The sequence below is a fragment of the Prionailurus viverrinus genome, chromosome B3 (genome assembly GCF_022837055.1).
Source record: "Prionailurus viverrinus isolate Anna chromosome B3, UM_Priviv_1.0, whole genome shotgun sequence".
NCBI classification, from domain to species: domain Eukaryota; kingdom Metazoa; phylum Chordata; class Mammalia; order Carnivora; family Felidae; genus Prionailurus; species Prionailurus viverrinus.
Genome location: NC_062566.1, coordinates 42,621,348 through 42,640,412, shown reverse-complemented (window position 1 = coordinate 42,640,412; position 19,065 = coordinate 42,621,348). Strand labels below are relative to the sequence as shown.

General features: G+C 50.0%; 1 protein-coding gene across 1 annotated transcript in view; it reads left to right on the top strand.

Moving 5' to 3' along the window:
* The first annotated feature begins 8,844 nt into the window (after window positions 1-8,844).
* Window positions 8,845-19,065, top strand: part of CGNL1 (cingulin like 1) — a 201,394-nt gene continuing 191,173 nt past the window's right edge. The window contains exon 1 of the mRNA XM_047863828.1: window positions 8,845-8,930. The gene's annotated coding sequence lies outside the window, so the exon portion shown is untranslated. The remainder of the gene's footprint in view (window positions 8,931-19,065) is intronic.

The following is a 19,065-nucleotide window of genomic DNA, read 5'->3' as shown; positions in this document are numbered from 1 at the left end:
CGGGGAGGACAGGAGGAGCAGCCATGGGGTGTGTGAGGAAGACAGAGCCCCGTCTCCAGAGAGCTGGAAACTTCCCGCAGGCACCACCATGTGGGACCAGTTCACTGCTGGGATCAGCAGACCCCTACGTTCCTGCTCTGCTGGAAGGAGGGCACCCTGCCCGGTTTCCTCCCTGTGAGGTGAGTGGTAGAGGCCCAGACTCACCTGAGTGGTTTTTCTAATTCTTTTCCCATTCTGTCAAGGACGGAAGGGGATGCTTCCTGACTCAAGGGGGAAAAGGGAGGAGGAAAATGAGGAATGAGAAGGGAAAGAGTTCTCACCAGAGCAGCTTGGGAAAAGGCCCTGGCTGCAAGCCAAGGCCCAACCACTGCCTGATGAGACCAGATGGCCTGGGCTCTCCTGCCTTAGAACCTCCCAAACTGCGCAGCCCTCCTCCTCTGTGCTTCCCACGCGGTTCTTCAGAAGGCGCGTGAATTTGGCTCCAACACTGATATCCCTGGTTATTGTTTCCTTTTCGATGTTCCCTTTAGCTTCTGCCTTCTATCTTCAGCTGAAATCTGAAGATTAGGCCAATTGCTTTGTCTCTCAGACTTATGTAAACGAGAGGCCTCAGATCTCAGGAAGATGCAGAGAGCTCTCACTGTACTTCCTTCTTAAGGCTCCAAAGACATAAAATGGTTGCTATGGGGATTCCTTCATTTGCAGAGTAATAGTTTTCAGAAAAAAGGATGATTCACAAGTTCTTTCAGGATGAAGAGTCCGTCCTTGGGGATGATGTGATGTAATGTAATAGTGTTTAAAAGAGGAAGGAGGGGCGCCTGGGTGGCTCAGTCGGTTAAGCGTCCGACTTCAGGCAGGTCATGATCTCGCGGTCCGTGAGTTTGAGCCCCGCGTCGGGCTCTGGGCTGAAGGCTCAGAGCCTGGAGCCTGCTTCTGATTCTGCGTCTCCCCTTCTCTCTGCCCCTCCCCCGTTCATGCTCTGTCTCTCTCTGTCTCAAAAATAAATAAAACGTTAAAGAAAAAATTTTAAAAGAGGAAGGATAACTGGCTTTAGTTTCTGCATGTTTCCTCTTCTTCCTCAACCCCTGTGTGCGCTTGGGGCCCACCAGCAGCTTCCCCAGAGCCTTATTCTGCACACAGGCTTCTGGCTGTTGCCTGATACCTCCCTTTGCCTCTTCGCAATATCTGAGGACAGGTTAAAAATGTTAGAATCCCCCTGGTGAGCCATTTCTGGACCCAGCTGGCTGGATGAAGTTGTTAGCTCAAGGGTGCCACAGGGTTTTTGCACATTCATTTGCATTATGACTGACTGGGCAGAGGGCTTTTCCTACATTGATTCTCTCCAGAAAGCCTGGGGTTCATAGTGCAGACTGGAAACTGAGGTCCACAGAGGAGGTTGGACTGACCCAAGTCCCCAGTAGTATGTAAGGCCCAAGTTAGGCCCAGAAGCCAGCCTTCTAAGCATCTGTGGCCAGCAGAGCAGAAGCCAGGAGGAATACTTTTAGGAACAAACCTTTTCTCTAATAACAGGCAAAGAAAAGGAGGTTGGCTGCTGGGAGCAGGAAAAAGAAGTAATGAGGGGTTAAAATGAGATTGAAATCTGATCGAAATGATCCTTCTTTTCTTTTGGAAAGAGCACTGCACTGGGAGTCAGCTATGTGACCCTGGGGAAATCACCCTTCCTCTCTGGGCCACAACTTTCTCACCGGCCAATTGAAGGGGCAGGGCTAGAATGAGCGTGTATCCTTCCAGTGATGACAGGTTTATATACTGCACCTGTGCTGGAAATGTTAGTGAGGCCTTTTCCATGCTAAAATTAGTGTTCAAGGATTCCCTGTGGCCCACAGCATGGAGCCCAAGCTCTTTTGCCTGGAGCTCAATGCTCTATGTGATCTGGTCACAGCCCATCTTTTCAGTCTTCTCTCCTCCCATTTGCTACTTCCTGTGGAGTACTTACTGTTCCATCCACCCAGCCTTCGCACCTGTGTTAATACTCTCTACCTGCAGACCATACCTCCTCCTACCCCAGTGCCCTGGCTTGAAAAAATCCAGTTAGTCTTTCTGCTCTCAGTTAAAATGCCACCTCCCTCAGGAAGTCTTCCTGGAATGCTGAGTTTGGGGTTGTGTTCTTTTCACTCCTGTATCCACCATCATTGCCTTCACCAGAACACGTTGTAAATTATCTAGTCGTTCGATTCAACAAATATTCCTGACCGATTAGAACGTGCTATGACAGTGACAAATTCGGACATACTTCTGTGCTCATGGAGGGGGCGAGGAGGGAGGCATTCATCAAGTAATTGTGTTCATGAATGTGTAATTCCAAACAGAGATGTGTGGAGGAGGAAAATTGTTCTCTGAGAGCTCATCTGATATCTGGGAAGGAGAGGGTGGGCAGAAAAGGAGGTGTTCCCAGGATGGGAAGAGCATGTGCAGGAGGCCAGAGAAGGCCAGGGTGAGGGGAGGCCTCCCAGGAAAGGGGGCCAGGGGGAAGTGAGCTGCTGGGCAGGTGGGTGGGAGCCTCTGCAGGGGTTTTGAGAGAGAGTAGCGGCAGATCAGATCTGTGTTTAGAACAATGATCTTGGCTGCTGTACAGAGAAAAGCCTAGAGCAGTGGTTTGCAGTTCCCGAAGTAAGGGATGCCCAAAGTGTGAGAAGGACCCACACCTCTCCATTCAGTTGGTCTGGCGGGAGGCCAAAGTAAAGAGTCCTGGTAGGAGACCCCACAGTGGTGCATCCTGGAGGTGACAGTATCTTGGACAGGAATGGAGGGACTTGGAGGAGCTTGAGGGATGTTTTGGAGATACAAGTGACCAGGTTATTGGTTAATTCCTATGGGAGTGAAGGAGAAGGAAGTGTCGGGGTTGAGCCCCGAGTTTCTGGCTTGTGCAAGTGGGTGGAAGGGTGGACATGCATTGAAACAGGGAGCATGGGAATGATGCCGTGTTAGGGGCAGGAAGCATTTCCCAGCAGACAGGACCTGGGAGAGTCTTCAGAATCTCGGCGCCTACCTGGAGCTCGAGAGACCTTGCTTTCCTGGAATCCACTCCAAAGCCCCTTACCACTCTCACCTGCAGAGGCCAAGGTGGTGGCAAGCAGGGCCTGGCGGGTGGCAAGCAGGGCCTGGCGGGTGGCCAGTGGTCCTCGCTGCAGGCCTGGAATAGAGATGTGAGGAGGCCAAGAGGCAGGGAGAACACAGGCCAGCTGAGACCAGCTGCTCACCCAGGGCAGCCCAGCCCACGGCAAAGGCAAAAATTAGCAAAGGCTAATTTGCAAAGAGCCCTTGTGTGGAGCACAGAGTAAGGAGAATTGCCTGATCCCCAGACCACAGCCCCGGGTGTCAGCAGGGCTCTCCCTTCCCTCCGGATCAGTGGGGGACCTCAGAGCAGGAAATGAACACTCCATTCAGGCAGTGAGCTTCGCTGTGAGCCCCCCCCCCCCACATTCCCGGAGGCACCTTCGCTTGTAGGAGACTCATGAAGGAGCAATCAGCTCGCTCGGATTCCCCTCCGCAGGGATTTCAGAGCGGTCAGAAAACCTGTCCACACTGATTTCTTCCAGCCACTTGATGCACGAGAAAAAAGACTCCTCTTGGAGGTGGGGGAACTGGGTCCCAGGCTGACAGATTTTGTGACCTTGGATATGTGGCTTATCTCACCAGGTCCTGGAGGGAGAGGGGTAGAAGAGCCAGACCTGCTCCCTCCAGAGGCTCAGGGCCCTCCGGTCCACAGGCCCTGCAAGAAGAGCAGGCTGAGTCCTGGAGGAAGAGGAGGGAGAGGAGGAGGGGAGGAGCAGAGGGAAGAGAAGAAAGAGGAGGGGGAGGAGGGGAAGAAGGTGCAGAGGGAGAGGAGAGGGGGAAGGAGGAGGCAGGGAGGAGTCTGGTGTGGAAGGGCCAGACCAGGGAGAGGGGAAGGGACTGTCTTTAACTGCCCCTCCTACCCAGGCCCCTGACCCTGCTCCTTCAACCAGAGTGCCTACCCCATATCCACCTACCCGCGCCTTCGTCTGCGGGCAAGAGGGATGGACCACAACGTGTGTTTGTACCACAATTACTTGAACTAAAACCCTAAGGTTCAACTTGGAAGTCTTCTTATTTTTCATTTTACCCCTATGTGAGAACCTGTAATGGCTACAAATACTTGGGTTTTTGTGCTTATTGTAAATCATTTCTTTAAAACACGTTCTCTTACATCCCTCCAGGCCCTTTACCTATTCTTGTAACCCAAGGTAAAGGCTCCTGAAGTCTTGTGCTTTTCTCCTTGTGCATTCAAACATACTGATATGTAAAGGGTGTCACTCCTTTTAAGTCACTGTTTGTTTTACGAAAATGGGATTATACCCAATACAATTCCTTGCCACTGCTCGCTGAACAGCAAATGCATCATGAAAAGCCCTCTGCATGAGCAGATATGGATCTTATTCTTTCCAATGGTGTGGAATACTCCACAGTATGGACTTATAGAGCACTCCTACACACCTAAGAGATTGTTCTCCAGTGGCAAAATAGAAATCCATTTTTTTTAATTTTTTATTTATTTTTGAGAGAAAGAGAGCACAAGTGGGGGAGGGGCACAGAACGAGGGCAACACAGAATCCGAAGCAGGCTCCCCACTGTCAGCACAGAGCCTGAGGTGGGGCTTGAACTCAGGAGCCTTGAGATCATGACTTGAGCCAAGCAGGTCGCATAAACCATGCTTCACTGATTGAGCCACCCAGGCGCCCCTAGAAATAGATTTTTTTTTTTTTTAATGCTTGAGACTGTAGCAAATTCTTTTTATCTGGCAAGGAAGTGAACTACCTGTATGGTTCAAGAGCCAAGATCAGCAACCTTGTGTGAGGTTGTGGGTGAAGACAAAGAGATGGCTCTGTCCCAAGGAGTTTGCTCTCCCGCCACTAGACAGTGGTGCCACAGCTGTATGAGGAGGGCTGAATTGTGCGCCAGCAGGATGGAGGCCTGAGTGACACCAGAGACGGCAGGCCTGCTGGGGAGCACGGACTTCAGAAATTATCTGATGTGCTGTGTGGCCAAGACAGGAAGCTAGGTAGGAAAAAGTGGGGTTGTTCTAGGGATCGGTGAACAGCCACTTCCTGCCCACTGACTTTGCTCCCGGAATTTCAACAGCCCCAGATTATTTCTGGCTTCTAGTTCCCCTCACTGAAGGTTGTGCAACTCATCTCTCGATTTTCTAACTGCAGAAGGGATGAAAGTCTGAGATTTCAATCAAAGCTTAAGAAAATAATAATCCTTGGTTGCCCTAATTCTTTCCTGAAAATACCTCACACTGACAGAAATTGTCTTTAAGCCCCTTTTCTCTTCGTTCATGCTTTAAATTTCTGCCTTAATTAAAAAGAATTGTTTACTTGATGTGGGCTCCAAAGTGCGTATTTATTTTAACAGATCTTCTTGTTTCTTCTTTCCTTATCTTAACCAGTGCCTTGATAACTCTATAACTCTCCATTGTGCTGTCTTAAAATGCCATTGTCTCTGTCACCAAGGTAACATAATAATGAACTTTATAATCAGCCCATTTCTATTCCCACAGAATGGAAGCTGTGTCAATAACAGGCAGAAAGCACAGCGCCCCTAAATTCAACTGCCCTGAACTGGCTGCCTGTCCCTAGCAGAGATTTCAGAATGGTCTTCCCAGAATAATATTTCAATTTCACTCAACCCTATGACATATGATGACAACATTAACAGAAAATTAATGATGAATTCATGTCTGCATTCCAAAGTACCTGGCTGAATTTACTGCGTAAAAAAGAAAGAAGAGAAGAGAAAAGAAAAGAAAAAAAAAAAAAAGAAAAAAAAGCAGCTGAATGGATACATCATTGAAAACCAGCAACTGTTGATTGACAGAATTTTTTTCCCATTCCTTAAGGCGATCAAGTGCAGCGCCCAGTCTAAAAATGCCTCAGAGACGTGCCATCCAATGACTTGGACCTTTGAGCTCAGGGGATTGTGACAGAATTAAGTCTGACTCAACAAATGAGGTCACTGGGAAGAAGCGCTGGCGTTAAATTTACCGTTAATGCCAGGGTCAATTTACTAAACAGTCATCTGCTTGTGGTTCCAGAAGTCCTCTGGGTAAATTCCAGAGACTGCCAGGGCTGGAGATAGCTTGCTCATGAAGTCACCGATTCTTGGTCAATGCGACGTTTGGTGACCATCTTTTAGTCCCCCAGAAAGTATTTCCAGAGACAGGATGCCATTTCGGTATGTAAAGCCTTTGAGATCTGTGGAAGGCGACTGTTGATGTTAAGTCTAGAAATGGGACGGCAGGAGGGGAAGAAATGGTGTCTCTGGTGCCAGGAGACTCGAATTCTCGCTCTGCCACAGGCTGAGCAATTCAAGTCACTGGATGGCTCTTCTTAGGGGTGTTGCTAGATCAGATATTGCGCTATATCAAAAGTGTAGAAAAGTAAGGAATTCTGTCAATCACCAGTAGCCAGCCATAAAGGATGCCTTTTCCCTTACTCCCTGGGCCACAGCGTCCTTATCTGTCAGGTGGAAACACTAATTACTTACTTCCCCAGCCCACCCTCCCAGAACAGGTGACATGAGTCAGATGATAATATACGTATGAAATTGCCATCCAGAGTTCAAAGTTCTAACAAACAGAAAGCACTAGCGGAAGTCATTTCTAGATTCTTTCTAATGAAGTTTTTCAGTCATTTCCAACTGAAGTTTTAGGAATTCATTAAACATGTCCCTGCTATGGATCCTGGGCTGGTTCTAAGGTCACATCCCAGGTGGTCAGTGGTCTTTTCTCTGGCCAGACCCCTGGGGCTCAGCCCGAGCTGCGTGCTCACACTCTCTACGCGTGACACCCGGAAAGCAGGGACCACAGAAACGTCCTCTGAAACTACTCTCCTCACAGTTTCTCAGCTCTGAATTCTGAAGTCTCCACACAGAGTTATTGGCTGGGCAACCACCCTCCTTAACCCAAGTCAGGTCTCCTCAATTCTTAGAAGCAGCATAGCATAGGGGCAGCCTGTGGGGCTCTGGGCCAGACAGATCACTTATTATCTGTGGACCTTGCTGAGCCCTGATTTTCTCATCTGCCAATAAATATACTTTACTGGGTATCTAAGAGGTTGAAACAAGAGAGCTTATGGGAGGAGCTGAATATAGGGTTTTTTTTTCCTTTTACCTTCTTTCCCTGCTCCCCCTTCTGGTGCCCGTAATGCACCGTCTCCTCTCTCCTGATTGGGTGCTCCATTTTCTGTCTTTTCTGTCTGCAAAGGGGATCTGGAACACAAACTTGGCCACATGTCTGTGTGACCTCCTGGAAATGCCCTCACAAGGCTATATCCTCCCCTTCCATACTGGCCTGTTCTGCATTGTTCCAGATTCTTCCCGTTTGGAGTTGTATGGGGGGAGCGTCTGGATGTGTTACTTAATTTGTCATGTTGCATCTGGTGTGTCACATCTGTAATGGCACACTGAAAATCATGTCATTTGTGCTGCTGGCAAGCCAAGAGAAGGCTTTGTGTGGGTCTGCGTGTAGGTGCTGGGGTGGCCCGAGAGGAAGAAAGAGGGACTCCTGGGGCCTGACATGAGGAGTCAGGTAAGATCCCACTAAGTGGGTTTCACTGAAGACTGCTGACTCTCCATGAGTCCCCACTTCCTGCTGTCTTCACGGGAGACACTGAGGGCTGGAAATTGAATTAAGCTGGGTTTTCCAAGTCACCGGAGCTCTTCCTTTTGACCCAGGCCACTGGGGGAACAGGGCCTGCCAGCCACACCCATGTCACACCCGCCCCCATCTCCATTCTGCAGGGGGGCAGGGAAGTGTCATGAGGAAGGGCTGTCATGATTGGCATTCGGCCCCCCACCCCACCTCCACCCTGCAGCTGGCCTCCCCACCTCTGCCCTACACTATCTCTTCATCTTTCTCTTCATTTCTGTCTGTTCCTGTGGCTGCCAGTGTGCCCTGGGGTCACTTCTTTCTTCGTAAACTCGTGCTCTGTGGAACATTTTGTCACTTGAGAATGTGTCTTAAAAAACAGACCGTGTGCCCTACTGCAGACAATGCTGCACACTCCGTTTCCCTCCAGGGGGGTTCTCGATTCATATTATCTGTTAAGAGCCCTGAAAAAAAAAAAAATCCCATAATAAATGGTTTCATTTTGGTTTTTCCAAACTCTTTTTCCACAACTCTTTTGGTCATGAACCCTTCCCTGGGAGCTCCCAAGGAACATCTATGAACAGGGTCTGGTGAGTCCCACTTTGGGAAAAGCTGCCGTGAACAACGTATTGTTTGTAGGAACACTGTGAGGCCAAATTCACTAATGAGAAATCTGGCATCAAAGGCCTATGGAAAAATGTGTGTGCTTTGCTCTAAAGAAAACATGACATTTGTGCAGATCAGAGGTTCCCACCCTTTTCACCAAGAAAGATCCTTTTTAGTTCTTTCCTCAAGGGATTCCATGTTTTGAAAGCTTTTATCTACCCAACAAACTACATTTATTGAATAATAATTTGTTTCTTTGCGTTTTATCCATCAAAGACGTATAACTGCCAATTAGTGCTTCTGATCAGTCAAGATAACCACTGTTACGACACTGAGTTGATATGACTCTAGCCAAAAGCAAATAAACTTAATGTTTTATTTAGTCTGGGAACCTCACTGAGGTAAATGTGGGATTTCCTTTGGGCTTTTTGAAATCTGGAAAATAGCTTGCAGACCCCCCTGGCTGCCTTCACAGAGTGCAGGGTGGGTGGGAAGCAGGGCCGTGTGTGGAAACCCAAAGAAGACACACATGGCTGGAGGAAGTCAGGAAGGTGCTGGTCATTGAGGATCCCGCAGACAGCACGGACAGCGAGGGGCTAGGGGCCACAGCCCCTGGGAAGCCTGACGAGCCATGGATTAAAGGGACCAGATCCTGGTGAACAGATGAGGCCAGGATAGAGCTCCTCAAACATGGGTAAGAACCTGGACAATGACATGTCCCCTCTGGGTGTCTCCTGCACTCAGTTGCCCAGAAGAGAGCTGGGGAAATGGACAGGGGAAGGGAAGCTATGGGCTCTTCTCCCCAGACCTCCATGATAGACTTGTCATTATGAGCTATGAGGAGGTGAGTGAACCCCGTTCTACGGCTATCTTAGATATTGGAGCTTTTGAGGGCTTGAGGGCCCTGGAGATACAGGCCTTCCACGTTGTGGCTGGCTCACCACAACCCTGAAAGACAAATATCTGCCCAAGGTGCTCCCTGGCCCTGCAGCCCCCATCCCTGTTCCTATGGGAAAGTGGTGGGGTGTTGTGGAGCCGGGCCTCCGACAGCAGGCGAGGCTCCTCAGTAGAGACTTTCCCGGGACACTTGAGGCGGGATTTTGTGTCCTGTCTTTGTGTAAGAGCTGTTGGGGGCACTGGAGGTGCAGCTGGTGGCCTGTTACCTGAAGGGAGAGAGGAGGCCCCTCCGTGGGAGAACAGTGCTCAGGCCGTGCCCTTTAAGCCCTAATCAGCCCTCCTGGACTGGGTCCCCAGCCCTTTCTGGGCCTCACGAGCCCTACCCATGCTTAGCAATGGCCGTGGACTTCAACATCCAGCCCACCTTCATGTTTCTTTTCCCTCATTAGCCAGGACCCAGCATTTTCCCAGAAGATACAATCTGTGTCTGGCAGAAGCCTACTTGCAAAAATAAATCTTTCCCTGAACATTTTCCAGGCCCGTTTTAGAAACAAATCTGGGTGATGCCTTTTACTCATTTCCAAAGACAAACAACCAACGCCTGAGGTCTCTCTCTGTGACATCAATGTTCTGAAAATGGAGGAAAGGGATCTGCCCCTCAGAAGAACCCCATTTTGAGTGAGGAGGGTGAGCAGCTCTCGAGACTGTCCCCTGCCACAAGCCACTGCTGCTCGGCCACAGGTGGGAAGCCCAGTCCCCAGTGCAGAGCAGCCCTGCGGGGCAGACCCTTCCCTCTCACTTGCCCAGGTTCTCCCACAGGTGGAAGCCTTCCAGTGGCTTCTGGAAGCACCGATAGTGCAGAAACTACAATCTTCCTGATCCCCATTCAGTCATTCATTCGTTCAACTCAATAAATATTCATGTTGAGCACCTGTTATATGTCAGTAGAGGCACCAGGCGAGGAGCTGGGGGAAACAGTGGTGAACACACACCCACAGGACCTGGCACATAACGGGCGCAGTGTCCACAAGGCAGTGACTAAGTGCATGAGCAATGCGGCGGTCAGGCAGGCACGGCTGCAGTTTTCAGTGTTCTGTCATGGCCTGATCTCATTTGCTTTTCACAATAGCCCTGTGAGCCAGGCAGGAAAGGAGGGAGAGAGGGAGAAGGAAGGAAAGGAGGGAGGGAGGGAGGGAGGGAGGGAGAAAGAAAGACAAGGAAGAAGGGAAGGAAGAGAGGGAGGGAGAAGGAAGGGAGGGAGGGAGAAGGAAGGGAGAGAGGGAGGGAGGGAGAAAGAAAGAAAGAAAGAAAGAGAAGGAAGAAGGGAAGGAAGGAAGGAGGAAGGGAGGGAGGGAGAAGGAAGGGAGGGAGGAAGGAAGGAAGAAAAGGGAGGGAGAGAGGGAGGGAGAAGGAAGAGAGGGAAGGGGAAGGAAGAAAGGAAGAAAGGAAGGAAGGAAGGAAGGAAGAAGGAAGGGAGGGAGAAGGAAGGGGGGAAGGAAGGGAGGGAAGAAGGGGGTAGGGATGGGAGGAAGGAATGATGGGAGGGAGGGAGGAGGGGAGTGGAAGGAAAGGAGGAAGGGGAGAAGGATGGGAGGAAGGAAGGATGGGAGGGAGAAGGGGAGGGAGAGAGAGAGAGGGAGGGAGGAGAGGAGAGGAAGGAAAGGAAGCTTCTATTCATTGGGCTAGTGCCCTGTGCTTTCACATGCACTATTTAGTCTTCCCAACTATATATACTATGTGGTAAGAAGGTACCTCCATCCTCACTGTCACAGAAAAGAAAGCCAAGGCCCAAAGGAAGTGGCAGAGGAGGGATCCACACCAGGTTTTGGTCTGAGTCCACAGCCCCAAACTCTCTCCCGTACAGGCACTCTCACACTCACACAAGCCTGCACACACGCACTTCTGCACGTGCACACACACATCTGAACTGTGGGCCCCTGCTCCAGGGCCACCAGCGAAGGACCCACAGGCCGACATTTTACCTTCCTTCATCAGTAGATATGTTCTGAGGATGTGCTCTGCGTTCTGCAGCTCTTCTCTGGGCCTGGGAGCCTCGCACAAGGAGAGACCAAGCCCTCCAGGTGTGTGCTGGCCAGGAGGGTGGCTACTGAGCCCCGAAAATGTCGTTAAATCCCAACTGGGATGTGCTGGGAGTGTAAGATACACCCTGAATTCCCAAGATTTAGGAAGGAAAAAAGAATGCAAAGTAGCCTGTACTTTATGTTGATCACATACTGAGATTATATATCTTTTGGGTATATTGAGTTAAAGAAAAAAATGTTATTAAAATTGTATTTCTTGTCTCATCTTATTTTTTTAAACATGGCCGCTAAAACGTGTAAAATCACATATGTGGCTCAGGTTTGTGGCTCGCATTATATTTCTAAGGGTCCGCATAGCTCTAGATGGAAAGAGACTCTAGAGGTGCCTGGGTGGCTCAGTCAGTTAAGCGTTTGGCTTGGGCTCAGGTCGTGATCTTGTGGTTCGTGAGCTCGAGCCCCGCATCCGGCTCTGTGCTGACAGCTTGGAGCCTGCTTGGAATCCTCTGTCACCCTCTCTCTCTGCACCTCCCCCACTCACTCTTTCTCAAAAATAAATAAATGTGAAAAAAAATGTTTAATGGAAAGACAGAATGTAAACAAGTAAACAAAGAGGGGTAATCGCAAATAGAGAAAAGTGGCAAGGAGGGAGTAATACAGGGCAGTGCACCGAGCGGGGCCAGCAGGTGATCTCAGGGGGCAGTGATGCATGGGAGGGACAGGCCTGCCTGACCACAGGAACAGCGGAGAGTTGCCAGGGCCTGCGTCATGAAGGAAGGAAGGAGTCATCATACACAGATATGGGGAGCAGTACAGTCTTCCCCTGACAGAGCAAGAGTCCAGGAGCTGCAAGGACCCTCAAGGTCACCCCCTCTGCTTCTGGTGTTTGCCACGGCCCTGATATAAAACTGGACGGCTGTGCTGTGCCCGGCACCCAGAAGGTTACTCCACAAAAGCTTGTCAGAGTGCCTGTGACTGTCAAGCTAGCTCTAAGCTCTGGGAGAAGGAGTAGGGATGAAATAAACCCAAAGCTCATAAATAGGAGTGGGGCGGCCAGCAACAGACAACAGGCAAAGAAACAAATGTATATATCAGGTGTGACCGGCTAAAAGAAAAATCAAGAAGGGCTACAAGTACGTAGGAGCTGTGTTAGAAGGTGACATGTTAGGAGGGAGTCCTGACATCACCAAGAGGAAGAACATTCCAGATAGCTGGAACAACATGTGCCAAGGTCCTGAGGTAAGAGTATACATCTGGAATTCAAGGACAGCATCAATCCGGCACGCTGGGCAGAGTGACCAAAGGACAGGTCAAGGAACCTCAGTGTTGGGGTGAAGACCTGGGTGGATCCAGTCACATAGACGTTCTCCATAAATGGCAGTCATGGTTATCATCATTACTAGCATTCTAGGAGAACACAGGCTTCCTAGAAATATGGCAATTGCCACCATTCACGGGATCTTCCAAGATGAACAGACCCCTCTGACCTCAAGGCTTGGTGCAAAAGAAATGGGATGGCTTGAGGCTGGGTGGGTGCACACTGTCTGTGCTCAGCCGTTTATCTGTAAGAGAAACTATGCTGAGGAGCGTTTGGAATGGGGTTGTCTCTGGGGGCGGAAGTTTGCAGGTATTCGAGAGGCAGGAGGCCCAGGTGGCCACAGGCCTCAGCAGTTTCCTACAATTAGGGAGCCAGGGCCCCAGAGGCTAGCTCATTTTCTGCTTTATTGTCCTCTCCTATCCACCCCCCAGGCCTGGGCTTCTCATGCCCCTTCCTTACTCAAGAACCCATAGTGGCTCCCTACTGCCTGTTGTCTTGTTCTTCAGCTGACCCTTTGCCACATGATCGCTCAAGCCCCTCAGGTCTCCTTGTTCAGTGGTTATCTGCCAAAAAACCTTGGCCAAGACTGCTGGAGGAAATTACTTGGTTTTTGCCAAGAGGGAAAGGCCTGTTTAATGAAAATTTTTTCCCCCAGGAAAATGATCCTTCAGCCCTTCTCTGAACCACAAAGCCAGCACTACATTGGCTTTCTGTCATTTTGAGAGTCCCTCAGGCTGAGGCCGGCTCAGAGAGCATCTGAAATTTCTTGGGACAAACACGCCCACTAGACTCAGCAGCTACCATGGGAGGCTTGCTGTCAGGTGTGCACGGGCTTTCTAACAGAGCAGGGTGCCTTCAGAGACCACTGGCTCCCATCCTGACTCTTCTCAGCCAACATTTATTGGGGGCCTACTGTGTGCTCGACACTGTGGCTGAACCACTTGAAAGTGGACCCTGTACAGGGGCTTTATTCCAAATACGATTCTGTTACAGAAAGGCCTTCACTATTTTTTAAATAATTACTTATAGAAACAAAACCAGTATTTTGAACCTGATAACCGCAGAACGCCAAGCTTATAAAAGTATTTCCATAATCAACCATATCTCAGAATGCCTACTCTCTGATCTCTGGAGGGGGTCCAGGGTGCAGATCCTTCTGTTTGCTCTTTATCAGGAAGATGGGCATCATTACATAGCAATTTGCAAATGAGACTCAGAAAGGTTAAGTGACTTTACTATAACCACACAGCCCCATGATCTGGAGGCAGAGTGGAACCTCTATGCCTGAATCTAGAGACATTCTCCAATCCGGCTGTTGAGGGAATCACTGGGGGAACTTTTGCAACTACCAACCCTCCAGCTGCGACCCCCAGAGGATCTGATTTAATTGATAGGGCCTGGAGGGGAAGTTAAATCTCCCTAAGTGATGTTAATAGGCTGCAGGAGCTGAGAACCATTGCTCCAAAGCCTGTAGCAAAAGCACACCGCCTGGGGACAGAGGAACTGTCTGCTGTGTGATTTGGGGCAAATTCCATAACCTCTCTGTTCTTCAGTTTCTTCATTTGCCAAAAGGGAGATCTCTTTTAGGGTCTCTTTCACACACAGGGTCTGTGAGTCATAAGGTCATGGGAAGATGCTTGGGAAGCCAACAAGGCAGGACGCTGTGAGAAAGGGGTTTGCCTATCCTGCCCCCCCCCCCACCATCGGATCAAAGGGAGGAAGAACAAGGTCCCATATAGGAAACCAGGTCACCCGGCTCTGCCCTCTCCACCTTGCAGTCCCAGCAGTGCTCTTCCTGGGGTGGAGGTCAAGTGTTCCTTGGCAAAGGGAAAGCCTCTCAGAGGAGGGGCAGGTGCACAGGTCCATGCCTTCCTTGTGTGTGCCCGGCCCTATGGGCCAGCATTGTCCTAAGTGACTGAAGCCACTGGGTCTGCAGGGCTGGCTTTGGGCTTACAGTGACTCCAGAGAGAGAAGAGAGGTCACGAGGTCCTGTGGGTTCAGCAGCACCCCCAGGAGGGGTGACTTACCTGGGGTGGGAGCCCACAGACAGAGGCCCAGTCTGACCAAGATGACTGGGGGGAGGGGGGTCCTCTCCATAATGTGATTCTCAGAGAGTTTCTTTGTTCTCAGTTCCTGAGTGTGAACATGGCTGTTTATGTTTCCCAAATTATGAAGGTGATTTTGTGTCCTTTGGTGGCTTTTCAGTGTTTCCGAGATGGAATCTATTTTTCTTCTGAAACATTTTGGGGCTCACTGGGACATTTCAGTGAGACAATAGGGGGCCATGGGAGGCTATCGCCCCTCTCTGGGCTGGGTTTCTTATTACAGTGGAGGGGCTCAGAGAGCTCCAGACTGGGGGCGGAGGGGGTTGGGGACTCAGAATGAAAGAGCAGCCGGGCAGACCTGAGCCACCAAGAACTAACCAAAGTCCCCTCCTTCGTGGAGAGAAACTGTGGCCGGACAGGCCATCCCCGCAATTCCCTGAGGCTGGTAGGGGCAGGTGTCGCTGCACTTGTCTAACTGGAGGTGGATGGAAGCAGCTTCCCGGGGGAGTGACGGGCATGAGCTCAGCCACCAAAGGCAGCCCCGCTTTCCCTGTGACCTGGTTCACAGTGAGCCCAGAGGATGCACATGACTGACCACATTCCCACTAAAAATGTGGGCTCCGGAGCCAGAATTTCTTGGTGTGACGAAGCACAATCTGCAGGCAGTGCCTCAGGAAGCGGGTCATAAAATTCCTTTTCTGAGCCCTTTTCTGCTTGTGTCAGGCCTCTATATCCAGAGCCTATAAATATGAGCCAGCGATGGTCAGGAAAGAGGCCAGCGGTCACTGAGCAGTGTGTCAGGGCCATGGAGTCCTCCCAAAATCTCCCTGAGGCTGGTGTGTCAGATGCTGGCTGTGGATTTGTTCTGTGACACTCAGGCCAGAAATCTTGAGCTTCCGTTAGTTTCCAGGCTCCCTCTACCAGGCTTGGAAGGAAATCCCATCTGTTGTGTTTGGGGACCTTTTCTGCTCCCTGGGGTCCTAGGGACCTGAGAAGTGGTGTCTGGGCCTCAGGACACCATGGGCACTGCTGAGAGATTGGCTCTTCTTCATCTTGGTCCTTGGGGGCAGTGGCACCACTGAGTCCAGGCTGAGACCCCAGGCATCCATGCCCTGCGTCCATGAGCTATCTTCGCACGTTCCCAGCCCTGACTCCTCCCCATTTTCTGAGACCACCACCCCTGCCCCCCACCTCTCCTGGCACTATTAACCCCTCTCTTCAATCCCCCCACCTTCCCCTCAAAGACCACTAGCTACCCCCTCTCCTCCCTCCCCATGGGTAAAACCTAACAGCTCTTTACTTGTGGAGCTGAGATAGGTGGGTGTGGGTGGGAGAGCTCAGCCCTGCAGAAACTCCGAGTAGGAATGAACGGGGAGGCAGGAAGTGGCTTTGTTCTTCTTTTGGGAATCCAGAGCAAAAGCATTATTAGCCAAATGACACCTTCTATCCCCCACTCCCTCATCCCTCCCCCGCCCCGACAAAATAAAACAAATAAAACCCCAAAGACCAATTTTTAAAATTTCACTAAATAGCTCAACTCGTCACATTAGCTTCATTTTACAGATAAAGAAGCCAAGACTTAGAGGGGTGCTTGGGGTACCACTTGGCCCTTCTAGGTTCACAACCCTCTAGGGAGCTTTTCTGGTGTAATCTGAAACCACCTCCTTCCCCAACCCTCTGGGCTTCCCTCCCCCCACTCTGTGAAGGTCAAGGAAGAACCTAAGAAAGAAGCAGGCCAGCCACTCTGGGTGGCTCAGTTGGTGAAGCGTCCAACTTCGGCCCAGGTCATGATCTCATGGTTTGTGAGTTCAAGTCCCACATCAGGTTCTGCACTGACGGTACGGAGCCTGCCTGGGATTCTCTCTCTCCCTCTCTCTGCCCCTCCACCACTTGCACGTGCATGTGTGTGCACACCCTCTCGCTCTCTCTTTCTCAAAATAAATAAATAAACTTAAAAAAAAGAAGGCTGTTCCAGATTGGTAGGTTGGCAACTTTAAGAATACCAAAGGGAACTAGGGTGCCTGAGTAGCTCAGTCAGTTAAGCATCCGACTTTGGCTCAGGTCATGATCTCACAGCTCACGGGGTTCAAGCCCCGTGTCAGGTTCTGTACTGATAGCTCAGAGCCTGGAGTCTGATTCAGATTCTGTGTGTATGTGTGTGTCTCTCTCTGTTCCTCCCCTACTCATGCTCTGTCTCTCTCTGTCTCTCAAAAATAAATAAACATTAAAAATTTAAAAAAAAAGAATAGCAAAGGGAACTTAAATTTGAGGCTCGCCTGGATGGCAACAAGATGAACGGATGGATCCCCACACCCACTCTCCAACTCTTAAGGAGACTATAAAAAGGCCCTAATTGGGCTCAGTCACAAATACCGTGCAGGTGTTTTCAACACCATATCACCATCTCAAGGCAATGTCCTTGGAGTAGCCTCTGGGAGCAGGGAAAGCAAGCAGAGCCCACGTTTCAAGGACAGGGGAGATGGTGAAGAGCCTCTGAATGCCCAGGTCCAGGTCACGGGTCAATTGCTGGTCACGACTTTTTGATGACTTCTCCCAACAACCCTGGCTTGAAATTTACCAAGACATTGGCTCCAGTGTTTACCCACTCAATCTGACCAGTGTCAGGCATGGTGGTGGGCACTTTCTTGGCCCTGTGGCCACAGAGCTGTTACCCATCTGTTGAGACGTGGCCTTTATCATAACCTTGGGCACTGCTGGTGAACAGGTGAAACGTGACCAAATGACTATTACATTCCACCAATGAAGGTAGAACTGGCTAAGCCCTCCTTCAGAGAATGCATCACCACGGCTTTCTATAATGTGCGTGCTTGAATTTAAGCACCTGTCCTGGACCAGGCACCGTGCTCACAATTGTGCATGTATTATCTCATGTCATCCTCACAAGAATCCTACACTTATTTCCATTCTCCAGACAAGGAAATGGGTGCTAAGGGTGCTGAGTAACTTTCCCACATCCTATAACTAGTAGGTTGCCAAACTAGGATTTGAACCTGAATCTGCAATTTTTAATGCTAGTGTTCTTTCCATCATATATCAGTGAATATAACTGAGAAATTCCATTTTTTGAGACAGACAAAAGCAAGAGAGGTGAATGCCCATATTCTCTTCTTTCACTTGTGGTGACACATGGACAGACAGAACAACAGGAAAACAGAAATTTCAGTCTCAGGAATTTTAGGGATGGGATAGGAGCTACTACAGTGGTTATTCTATAAATTACCAGCAGGTGGCACCATTGCACAACACCTGCACACCCAATTGACTCAACGCAGAACAGGATGGAAAATACTTCCCAGGGGAGTGGCCTGCTTTCCAAAAGTCGTCAAAGATCTGGTAAGTCCAGCAAGGCTGTCGCCTAGTCTGTCCATAGCTCATGTTCCCCTGATGACAAGAGCTTCTGTCTGAATAAGAAACTCAGCTCATGTCCGTTTACTAATTCATCTATTTAGCAAAGATATCCTTTGTACCCAGCAGCTATTTAAAAATATTTTGAGCTTCTTAGATCTTTTAATAGAATCTGGTCTGTCTCTGAAAACATTGTGCTTCCTTCTCTGGAGGTTCAGGGAGCAGGATATAGAAGGGACAGGTGTTCCCTGTGGATTGAAAGTGAAGAGGTCAGAGGTCATGTAAGAGCCGTGGTGGAGTTTGACCAGGCATTTGGGGGCCAAGCAGGCAGCTTTGCACAATCCACCCTTTGCCTCTGTGTGGGGTTGGGAACTTGGGGAGCCTTGGAGTCGGAGAGAGGGAAGGGGAGAGAAGTGGGGAATAAACACTTCTCATACTGTTCATAGATAGAGTCCTTTCCACTGCTAACTTAGTTCTTGGATCTGGAAGCTCCTAGGAATGGCATGGTGGGGCAGGAACCAAGAGCCCAGGGAAGTCACTGGACTAGCTCCACCATAGTCTCAAGGGTGTCGGTCACATGCTCTGCAAATGTGGGGAATGTCCACCCAGGAGAAGTAGGGAGTCAAAATGGAAACCCCAGCACTAAAATGTGAAGAGATGCATCTTTCCTGATGAAGGAAAATAATGGGCAGCCAGATTCCTGAGTTGTTGATGCCCACACTGGGAACACACAACTCCAAGTGTGACAGGCCCAGGACTACCTTCAAAGAGCAGGTGAAGTAGCAAGTAGAATTACCAGTCTTAACAACCTCCAAAACACCTGCTTCCCATAACCCAGAGAAAATCAGAAAGAGGGCAAGGGGTCAGGAAAGGAGCTGGGGAAGGGTGCTTTTGGGGACACAGACATGGACTGTATGGCAGTGTGGACAGCTTGCTTCCCCAGAGAAGGCGATCCAGAGGCAAGATGGAGAGTGACTTCCTCCTGAGGGGCAAGGCAGGACCTTGGGCCGTACCTCAGAGTGCTGGCTGCTGAGCTCTGACCTGCCTGGAGGGAACCACCTCAGTGAAGGAGGGTCCGAAGCTCTCCATCAGTGCCTTTACCTTTCAGTGTCTCTGAAGCCTTATCCCAGCCTTCACACAATAAATAGCCAGTAGTGGAGAATT